Source organism: Lathyrus oleraceus, chromosome 2 (genome assembly GCF_024323335.1).
Source record: "Lathyrus oleraceus cultivar Zhongwan6 chromosome 2, CAAS_Psat_ZW6_1.0, whole genome shotgun sequence".
Lineage (NCBI taxonomy): Eukaryota > Viridiplantae > Streptophyta > Magnoliopsida > Fabales > Fabaceae > Lathyrus > Lathyrus oleraceus.
In genome coordinates, this window is record NC_066580.1 from 490,487,813 (window position 1) to 490,499,782 (window position 11,970).

General features: G+C 33.8%; 1 non-coding gene across 1 annotated transcript; it reads left to right on the forward strand.

The window, feature by feature from the left end:
- Positions 1–623: 623 nt before the first annotated feature.
- Positions 624–695, forward strand: TRNAM-CAU (transfer RNA methionine (anticodon CAU)). The gene has a single exon. It is a non-coding gene; the product is annotated as a tRNA-Met (tRNA).
- Positions 696–11,970: the final 11,275 nt, after the last annotated feature.

Consider the following 11,970-nt stretch of genomic DNA (forward strand, 5'->3'; position numbering starts at 1 on the left):
TCAAGAGAATATGGAACATGCTCCTAATTATGGTTAGATTTTAGACTCCCGTGGTGTCAATCATGGCTTGTTTCCATATTGAATGAGATAATGCTTTGGATTGGGATGACTTTATTAGGAATCATTTGCATTGGCACATCCTTACATTGTCTATGCAGAATAAGAATAACGCATGACTGTCAAAAAGATTGGTTGTTGTGTTAGGAAACAAAGCGGGGGGCAATGGGTTAAGCTAACTCCTGCATAAAAAATGTTTGAAATGATGATATACTAGGAATTAAAATGGAAAATGGTGTACATTAGGAATAAGGAGGTAAATGCGTGATAGTTGTGGAAAAATCTCTAAAATTAAAGGGAATGAAAATTTGGGTAACTAATGAAATGAAATAGAGTAGATATCACTCAGTTTTACTTTTGCTCGATATTATTTTAACTAATCCAAACAATGAAGTTTTATTTTATTTCATCTCATACCACTGTATTCCATCAATCTAAACAAAATTTATGTCCTAATATGTGCTACTTCAGTATTCTCAACAACATCAAACCGGAAGAAAACCTTTTCATACACAAAAAAAAAGAAAAACGTCATATACATAGATATTTGAAAAATAACTCAACAAATCAGAGTGGCGCAGCGGAAGCGTGGTGGGCCCATAACCCACAGGTCCCTGGATCGAAACCAGGCTCTGATATAAATCATCTTAACTTTATACTTTTTTATTTATTTTGGATTGTAAACATATATATATTTTACTAAATCAATCATAGAACATTTATTTGAAAATGATAAAGTCCTAAATATACGAAAGAAAATATATTCTTACATGTTCTAAATATATGGTCAAAAATCTGCACAACGAGAGGGCCAAACATTTTAGCTTTAACTTTTGTGGCTCCAACAAACCCTAGATGTCATGCTTAGTGTTTCATCACACTTTAACATCACCAATATCAGACTTTGATCGAGCAATTTCAATTCCAAAGAAGGCAACATAGAGGCCCAAAGTCCATCATCACAAAGTTTTGAGAAAGATGTTGTTTCAATGCCTTATTACCTCAATGGTCACTGTCTTTAATCATAATGTCATCCATTTAAGCTACATAATATATATATTTTTAGGATGAACACTTAATAAATATTGAGTGGTCTTTTCATTAAATATCATCCCGTGCAGATGTAGACCTCTTTTGAATCGACGAAACCATGTCTGATGTGATTGTTTTATGCCCTATAATTAGTTTTTTCAATTCGCATACCAACCTATGTCTTCCTGAGAAACAAACCAAAAAGGTTGCTCCATATAAATTTTCTTCTTCAAAGTCATCAAGCAAAAAATCATTCTTGATGTCCAACTAAAATAAAGGTCAGTGTTTCGCGGTAGTCATACCTATAAAGAGGCAAAAAATAATAATTTTTGCAACAGGTGAAAAGGTATCATTACATTCCTGACCATAGACCTTGGTTTAACAATCTGCAACTATTCAAGCCTTTAATCGATCAAAGTGTTTTCTAGGTCCTACTTTGACATTAAACACTCGATGAGAATGAAAGATATATTTTTCAAGAGAATATGGAACATGCTCCTAATTATGGTTAGATTTTAGACTCCCGTGGTGTCAATCATGGCTTGTTTCCATATTGAATGAGATAATGCTTTGGATTGGGATGACTTTATTAGGAATCATTTGCATTGGCACATCCTTACATTGTCTATGCAGAATAAGAATAACGCATGACTGTCAAAAAGATTGGTTGTTGTGTTAGGAAACAAAGCGGGGGGCAATGGGTTAAGCTAACTCCTGCATAAAAAATGTTTGAAATGATGATATACTAGGAATTAAAATGGAAAATGGTGTACATTAGGAATAAGGAGGTAAATGCGTGATAGTTGTGGAAAAATCTCTAAAATTAAAGGGAATGAAAATTTGGGTAACTAATGAAATGAAATAGAGTAGATATCACTAAGTTTTACTTTTGCTCAATATGATTTTAACTAATCCAAACAATGAAGTTTTATTTTATTTCATCTCATACCACTGTATTCCATCAATCTAAACAAAATTTATGTCCTAATATGTGCTACTTCAGTATTCTCAACAACATCAAACCGGAAGAAAACCTTTTCATACACAAAAACAAAGAAAAACGTCATATACATAGATATTTGAAAAATAACTCAACAAATCAGAGTGGCGCAGCAGAAGCGTGGTGGGCCCATAACCTACAGGTCCCTGGATCGAAACCAGGCTCTGATATAAATCATCTTAACTTTATACTTTTTCATTTATTTTGGATTGTAAACATATATATATTTTACTAAATCAATCATAGAACATTTATTTGAAAATGATAAAGTCCTAAATATACGAAAGAAAATATATTCTTACATGTTCTAAATATATGGTCAAAAATCTGCACAACGAGAGGGCCAAACATTTTAGCTTTAACTTTTGTGGATCCAACAAACCCTAGATGTCATGCTTAGTGTTTCATCACACTTTAACATCACCAATATCAGACTTTGATCGAGCAATTTCAATTCCAAAGAAGACAACATAGAGGCCCAAAGTCCATCATCACAAAGTTTTGAGAAAGATGTTGTTTCAATGCCTTATTACCTCAATGGTCATTGTCTTTAATCATAATGTCATCCATTTAAGCTACATAATATATATATTTTTAGGATGAACACTTAATAAATATTGAGTGGTCTTTTCATTAAATATCATCCCGTGCAGATGTAGACCTCTTTTGAATCGACGAAACCATGTCTGATGTGATTGTTTTATGCCCTATAATTAGTTTTTTCAATTCGCATACCAACCTATGTCTTCCTGAGAAACAAACCAAAAAGGTTGCTCCATATAAATTTTCTTCTTCAAAGTCATCAAGCAAAAAATCATTCTTGATGTCCAACTAAAATAAAGGTCAGTGTTTCGCGGTAGTCATACCTATAAAGAGGCAAAAAATAATAATTTTTGCAATAGGTGAAAAGGTATCATTACATTCCTTACCATAGACCTTGGTTTAACAATCTGCAACTATTCAAGCCTTTAATCGATCAAAGTGTTTTCTAGGTCCTACTTTGACATTAAACACTCGATGAGAATGAAAGATATATTTTTCAAGAGAATATGGAACATGCTCCTAAGTATGGTTAGATTTTAGACTCCCGTGGTGTCAATCATGGCTTGTTTCCATATTGAATGAGATAATGCTTTGGATTGGGATGACTTTATTAGGAATCATTTGCATTGGCACATGCTTTGGATTAGGTTTTGCATTCAATTGACTGATCTGGTTTAGGAAACTTTTCATTGAGTTGGTCTCATTTGATTCATATTTGTCTTGGGGCTCAAGTTTGTGTAAATTTGGAAAGTACTGAATATAACGAAAAAATATTTGATTTCCTTTTTTGTGTGATTTGATCAAAATTTGTCAAGTTTGGTCATTTTTTTTAGAGTTTTAGGTTTTTTTTTGGACAAAACAAAATAATAAAAAATATGGAATTAAAAGGACTGACCCAATAATAATAAAACAAAAATGATTATGTGACTATTTATAAAAAGACTAAAACAAAAATGATTAAAAAGATTAAATAATTAAACAAAAGAAATGAAAAAGAAGAAACTATTAGAAATAAAATAAATGCATCTATAACTATATATAAATGAGATACAAGTTTTTGGAGTGACCTATTTTTGTTTCAAAATCACCCTTTATCTTTTTTATAACTAACTTGAGTGATTAATATCTTTTGTTGGTTACCAATTGATAAACTAACTTCCATCTCCCACAAAAAAATATATAATATCTATAACTTCCATTAGCTGTTGAAGGATGACACAAGTTAAAAATTCTTTTCTATTTTTCTTTTTTAATTTTATCTTTTCCTCAACCAACATACTATTTTTTTTTTTGAACTTTTTTCATTCTTTTATATTTCTATCTTACTTTTGATTTTGTATTGTAACTTTCTAATATGCAGTTTTTTTACTTCCAATATAGTTTATTTTAATAACCTCTCACCATATTTTTAAAATTGACAATAGTTTCTTTTAGTAACGATAATGACAGGTTTTTTCATAACTTAAACACCTCATTGTTGCAAGATATGATCATATATATTTTCTCTTAAAAAGGATTTTTTTTTAAAACTTCACATAAAAAATTTAAAATAATTGAAAAACACAAACATAAAGATAAGTTTATTTTGCTTTTCTCCATTATTATAAAAATATAAGTTTATATTGGATATGATTTTCTTTTCCTAATTACACTTTAAATTAGTTTATTTATTCATTCTACTTACAAAATTAGTACCTCACTTGTGTAATAGATAATACATTAAATTTTTATAACCATGATTTATGCTTAACAAAATTGTAATTGAAAACATCATTATTTTATTTTCTTATTCGTATTAATTTAGAATTTTATATGGAAGTAATGATAAGAAACTGTCTATAATTGTATATATATGTCTCTCTTCTTTATTATCTCTATTTTCTTTCATGTGTTGCAAATCTGGTTCGATATCATGAATGAAGAAAGAAAACGATTATGAACACGTGGTTGTTTGAAATCCTGAAATCCAATTTGCAATTTTACTTTAAGCATGTTGCAGGTTTTCATTTCTTTTTTTTTTAAGAACCATTGCAGTAGTAGAAGTAGGGAGAAATGGGGAGTGAGTGTGTGTATTATCATCACAAAGTTGATATTTGGGTGGAGAGAGAGAGAGAGAGAGAGAGAGAGAGTTCTAATTTTGATTATATGGTTGACCTTCCTATTAAGCAACAATGTCACTTAATATCTCTCTTTTAAAGTTTATGTTTATTTGCTTAATAAACTGTGGGAAACATTTTTTTCTTATTTTATCTAAATCTTCTTATGGTTTTGAACAATCTATAACAATATATAAAGATAAAACTTAATTTTGGTGTCACCTATTTTCTTTTTTCATAATACCGTATTCCAATGCGGTTGAATAACGTCACGTCACAATGCGGTTTTCTCAATTCAAACAAAATTTAATACAAAAAATATTACATTGCAAACAAAATTTAATATGTATTTCATCAAATAAATAGTTTATATTAAAATCAAACTTATAAAAAGAGAAACTGTTAATATTTTCACATGATAGCGCAATAAAAAAAAATGGACAAACGGGCACGGAGTGCCCGTTTGGACGCTAGTAAACAGATAAAAAGAAAAATGGGAAAAACTCAAAATGGCCCCCTTTGACTTTTAGTCAACCATGGTCACCTTTTGACTCAGACCAAAGCAAATCATTCAGATGACTCAGATGAAAACAAAATGACCCAGATGAATCAAAATGACTCAGTCAAGGACCAAGGACTAAGACAAAGACAACTGACCTAGACATAACTAGTGACCCAAAATAGAAAGTTCTGATAAAAATTGGTGGGAAAAATTTTAGGGTGTGACATATATTTGTCGCGTTCCTTCTTTAGTCATGGGCAGTTATATGTCACATTGTCAAGGGTGAATAATAAACAAGGATTAAAAGTATATATGTGATGAACAATCAGATCAATATACAACTACAAGTTATGTTGTATTTAAATAAATATTTCAAAATGTACATGTAAGTCAATATTCAATCACATATTTATTAAAATTGTTAAATGATTATAGTAATCTTTTCTTTCATTTTATAAATAAGACATTGACAAGTACAATTTGTATAAACTTAAAGAAACTTTTTATCAAGTTCTTTTGTCCAGTTTTTTGTGAGATTTTAAACATTCATTACTGTCTTTATAATAAAAGAGTGCATAGATGTAAGAACTGACCCCCAAACTGGATTAGTCGGTCCAGTGGACCAGATATTGGTGGTGGAAAAAAAAGACTATATATCTATTTTTCCAGGTGATGATAATTGTTTTATCAAACTCTTTACATACTTGCATCTTTTGTTTCAACCGTTTGGCAAGGTTTTAAATGTAATTTACTCTGCTAGATATGATAATCAGTGACATATTCCTTTTGCACTAATTTTTCTTCAACAATTTGCCGACCTTCAAATGTTATTCACCTTACAAGATGTTAATCAACGAACCTCTAATATGTATAATTCATACATTACACTATCAAAGTTTTAATGTTATGGTATATTGTTTTGTGTTGGCTTCATTATATTTCTATAAAAACATACACCATAACAAAAATTAACTCATAGATATATTTACAATAAAATTTAAATTATCATTATAACTAAAAACTCCATATGTGGTGTTTTTCAAAAATACATAGTTAAAGACAAAATATTCAACGAAAATATTTCAAACAACCTAAAAAAACAATGAATATTCTTATACATCAACATTACTGCATCAAACTAAGTTCATCTTCAAACATATTCAAACCTTCCACCTTTATCTTCAACTTCAACTTCAATGCAGTCTGACATGTATAATTTTAGGAGGATCACAGAGAGTAAAACTCAACTCATCATTAATCCTCAAACTCTTTTCCTTCACAAACTCATACCATCATTGACCATTATACTTTTCATACCAACTTCTTTTAGACTTGTGCACAACATATTCATACATTTTGGGAATTGAAATAATTCCTTACATCGTCAGCAAATTTTTTTTTGAAAGCATACCGTCAGTAATTTTGAGTATTTTATTTTCATCATTCTCCCTCTGATCCCTGCTTAAATAAAAGTTTGGTGAAGAAAAGTGAATGGGAGAAGTATTGACATTTTTTGCGATAAAAATGGAAAAACAAGTGAACACAAAAGGATTCGTTTGAAACATGCATGCTCATTCATTATTATTATCGTCTAAAAGTAAAAAATTTACAAGCAAGTCATATTTAACAAATGAAGAAGTTACAAATGATAGCCTAATGATTGACAATATTGAGGAAACTCTCTCATGCTTGATTTATTGTTTGATTGGCCTTTTCACCCACTCAAATGCCGAGGTTGACATGTTCTACATGGAAGAGATGATATTTAAATTTGTATCATGATTTGACATTGAATCATATGAGTCTTCTTTTTCAGGCTCTTCTACACTTGGAATATCGACTTCTACCACGTCTGGAAGACTGTCGTTGATTCTTCCTGTCTTTTTATTTTGGAGATGGCTCGTGTGTTGAAGTTTTTTTGCCTTTTTTTAAATCCCTGTCTTTTTCCTGGACCTCTCTTTTGAGTTTTCAGTCCAATGGGATGATACTCTTTTTTTTCCTAAGCCGCCCTTTCGAAATTTCTACTTAGCGGGCTATTTTTCTCTTTTGCTTTTTTGGCATAGTTTATTTTTATTGCGTCGGAGTTCACAATGAGTGGAGACTTATATCCATCACTGTAAGAATCAAAGCTCCGTCTTCTTTTCTATAAGGTTTAGTTAGTTAAACCTTTCTTGGACCCATTGTCCCTTGATGATGTTGAAGGGAAGTATGATTAAGATTTTGCAGTTGAGGGATGATGTGGTGATGCCCCACACTTGCAGTCACATGTTCTTGATCTTCTTTTTTCATAAGGCTATCAAAATCTTACTCACCTGCTCTTTCAATTTGCTAACTTCTCATTTTAGTGCTTCTTAACTTAGCACAAATTCTTTTGTAACTTGCGAGAATGAGTTCAATATGACAATGTAAGACCACTTGCCATTTATCTGGTGGGTGACAACATGGTATACATTAGGTATGAATGCAATGCAACGAAATGAATGCTATGAAATGAAACGCAATATGCTGAGAGTTTTTAATGAACACAATGCAACGCCATGTGTGGGCTCGGGAATTTGTGGATTTGGAATCGTATGGGTAATTGGACAATAGGACAACCTATATGGAAAGACTCCTTATGATAGGATAGTTCTAAGTTTCTCTACCCAACCTCTCACAAAGGTTAGATTTAGGGTTTTTGTTTGTTTGAGAATAAAACACAAAGTCATAGACCTCATTTAGAACTTTACCACTAGTATGGGCTAACCAATTCATGGTGAAATCTCAAAGGATCTCCCTTAGGAGGAGCCTTAATATAGACCTAATGACATGTGTATCTAGTATGCCATAATATAGGGTATCTGGGTCCAACATTTGGTATGGATCCTAAACAGGGTCCTCGGAGTTACGTATCATGTTCGAAATCTCGACACAAGGGTGGACTAGCTACTTCATGATGAAAGTATCAGACAGACCGACTCTAGGCGGAGTCTTAGTATAAAACGTATTAGGATGTGCAACCCATTGGCTCATACTACACAACATCCTTTCTAACTTATGTTTTTTCTCAAGCTCGAGTATAGAGTTACTCACAATAAGAAGTCTCAAACCAACATGATATATGAATAAAATAAAGCATTTAAAATAAAACATAAAAAATAGAAGAAAAAAAACAAAAGAAATAAAATAAAATAAAAACATAAACACATGAAAACTGTAACACCCTTCTACCCCAAACGACATATTTGAATAGATTATCAGAGTACAACATGTAGAAGAGTTTACATTTCTTAAAACATAACACCTATCGCATCACAACATAAATCATATTATTTAAAACTTCGCAGCGGACAACAACATAAATATTATAAAAATGTTTCAACATTATCTCAACAAATTAGTCATCATAAACAACGTAAATAATAATAATAATTTAGCTATCGAATCCCATAATCCCCGGTGTCACATGACCAGAGCATTTGACTCGACTCTGTAGAATAACTCTACACTTATTCATAATCATCATAATCCATAAACTCATGAACATCAACAACACAACACATCAAATGCAATGCACGCACCCATGCATGACTCAACACGACTCGGTATACCCATTTTGTGACCAACTACAGGATCACCACTCCCAGATTCATCACCATAGAATCCGAGTTCCCCGTAAGGAACCAAGCTTCTCAACAAGCCCGGAGTCAACAACATCATTGGAACTCAGTCCGTTCATCACTAGGCATCGACCTTTCATGAATGCATGCACACCAAGCATTCATCATAATCAACATAGCAACAACGGCATCATATAGTCATGTTATCATCATCATTAACACATTCTATCATAAGAGCATATCACATCATGCCACATAATCAAACACAGTATTATCGCACTCTACTAATATCTATACCACTCAAAGCAACGGGAATTGATCCCTCGTATACTATGCATCAGCTAAGTTACCTCGCTCAGCCTAAACAACCGAAACTGCACAACAACAGCCAGGAAAGACCACAAGTCTGCCCATACGCGTATTGCCCATGCTCATACGCGTATTGGCCACGCCTGGTCAAATCCATACGCGTATTGGCCATTCCCATACGCGTATGCTACGCGTATCACTTCCCCATACGCGTACCACCAGAGACCATTTCACGTTCAAAATTCCATCTTCCTCCTCCATACGCGTATTGCCTAGTGCCATACGCGTACCAGGCCATCTCATACGCGTATTGCCTAGTGCCATACGCGTATGACCAGAAACCAGATTTCCAGATCTGCAATGGCCTTCTCTGCTACGAGATCTATCCAAACTCATCCTTCCACAGTCCAAATTTCGCACAAACTCACTCATATCATCTAATACAATTAGTCTCCTATTCGAGTTCACAAATCCTAACATCATTGCATATAATTTCTACGAATTCCTTCGATTAAAATCCCAATTTCGTTTATCCAATATTTCACCATTTTCAGCATATTATTGTTTAATAAGGTTCAGACCCCTTACCTCTTTGGATTGAAGGAAGCTCCGAGAAACCTTTGGCCTTTTCCTCTTCCTTCTCTTTCTCTTCAGCGTTTTCCGTTTTCCTCTGACTCTGAGACACAATACGTGAAAAACCAACTCTGAGTTCTCCTTTGGACCTTTTTCTATCCAATTTCCACTTTTACCCTTCCACTCTTCATATTCCACTTATTTTATTATTTAATTATTATTAAAATAAATAACACTTATAATAATAATATTAATAATAATAATTCCCAATATTATTTAATAATTCCTTTTTACCTTCAAATAATCATATTAAATAATATTTAAATTATTCTACCGATAATCGGGGTGTTACAACTCTCCCCCACTAAAAGAGTTTTCGTCCTCGAAAACATACCTCAAGCAAATAGAGCCGGATACGACTCCTTCATCTGATCTTCACGCTCCCAAGTCAAGCTCTCACCAGCTGGACCTCCCCAAACAACTTTCACTAGAGCAATCTTCTTACCTCTCAGGGTCTTCTCTTCTCGGTCATCTATCCGAATTGGCAACACCTCAACGGTCAAATTATCCCTCACCTGGATATCATCTAACTGAACAACATGCGAAGGATCCACAATATATTTTCTCAACTGAGATACATGAAACACATCATGCAGATTAGAAAGCGACGGCGGTAAAGCTATCCGATACGCCACTTCCCCAACCCTCTTCAAAATCTGATACGGACCCACAAACCTCGGAGTAAGCTTTTTAGACTTTAAAGCTCTACCCACACCTGTCGTCGGAGTAACTCTCAAGAACACATGATCTCCCTCTTGGAACTCAAGTGCCTTTCTCCTGTTATCATGATAACTCTTCTGACGACTCTGAGAAATCTTCATTTTCTCCTGAATCATCTTAACCCTTTCAGTCGTCTGCTGTACAATCTCAGGTCCGAGTACAACACTCTCACCTGATTCATACCAACACAATGGAGTTCTACACCTCCGACCATACAATGCTTCATATGGAGCCATACCGATACTAGCATGAAAACTATTATTATAAGTAAACTCCACCAACGGCAAATAACTATCCCAAGAACCACTCTGCTCCAACACACAAGCTCTCAACAAATCCTCCAAGGATTGGATAGTTCTTTCAGTCTGACCATCAGTCTGAGGATGATAAGCTGAACTCAACCTCAACTTAGTCCCCAACGCTTTCTGCAAACTTTCCCAAAATCTAGAAGTAAATCTGGGATCTCTATCAGACACAATACTGGATGGAATACCATGCAGCCTCACTATCTCCTCGATATACAACTCTGCCAACTTCTCTAAAGAGTGATTAATCTTCATCGGCAAGAAATGCGCCGACTTAGTCAACCGATCCACAATCACCCAAATAGAATCATTACCTTTCACCGTCCTCGGCAATCCCGTCACAAAATCCATGGAAATGCTATCCCACTTCCATTCAGGAATCTTCAAAGGTTGCATCATACCTGCCGGTTTCTGATGTTCAATCTTTGACTTCTGACAAGTCAAACAGGCATACACAAACTTAGCAACATCTCTTTTCATACCAGCCCACCAAAACAACTTCTTCAAATCTTGATACATTTTAGTTGCACCTGGATGGATACTCAATCCACTCCTATGGCCCTCTTCAAGAATACTCTTTTTCAATTCAGACACCTCAGGAACACAAACTCTACCTTTAAATCGCAGTATGCCATTCTCATCAATCTCAAAATTACCACCATTGCCCTGGTTAACCATAGTAATATGATCGACTAGAGCGACATCAACTTGCTGGCCATTCCGAATATCTTCCAGAATTCCACTAGTCAACTTCAGCATACCCAACTTTACACTATTGGCGGAAACTTCACAACCCAAACTCATATCACGGAACTGTTCAATTAACTCAAGCTCCCGAACCATCATCATAGACATATGTAGAGACTTTCTACTCAGCGCATCTGCAACTACATTAGCCTTACCGGGATGATAACTCAGTGCAAAGTCAAAATCCTTCAGTAATTCTAACCACCTTCTCTGCCTCATATTTAACTCTTTCTGATCAAACAGATACTTCAGACTCTTGTGATCACTGAACACTTCGAATCTGGAACCATACAGATAATGCCTCCACATTTTCAACACAAATACAACAGCTGCAAGTTCTAGATCATGCGTAGGGTAATTCCTCTCATGAACTTTCAACTGTCTAGAAGCATAAGCTACAACTTTACCGTTCTGCATCAAAACACCA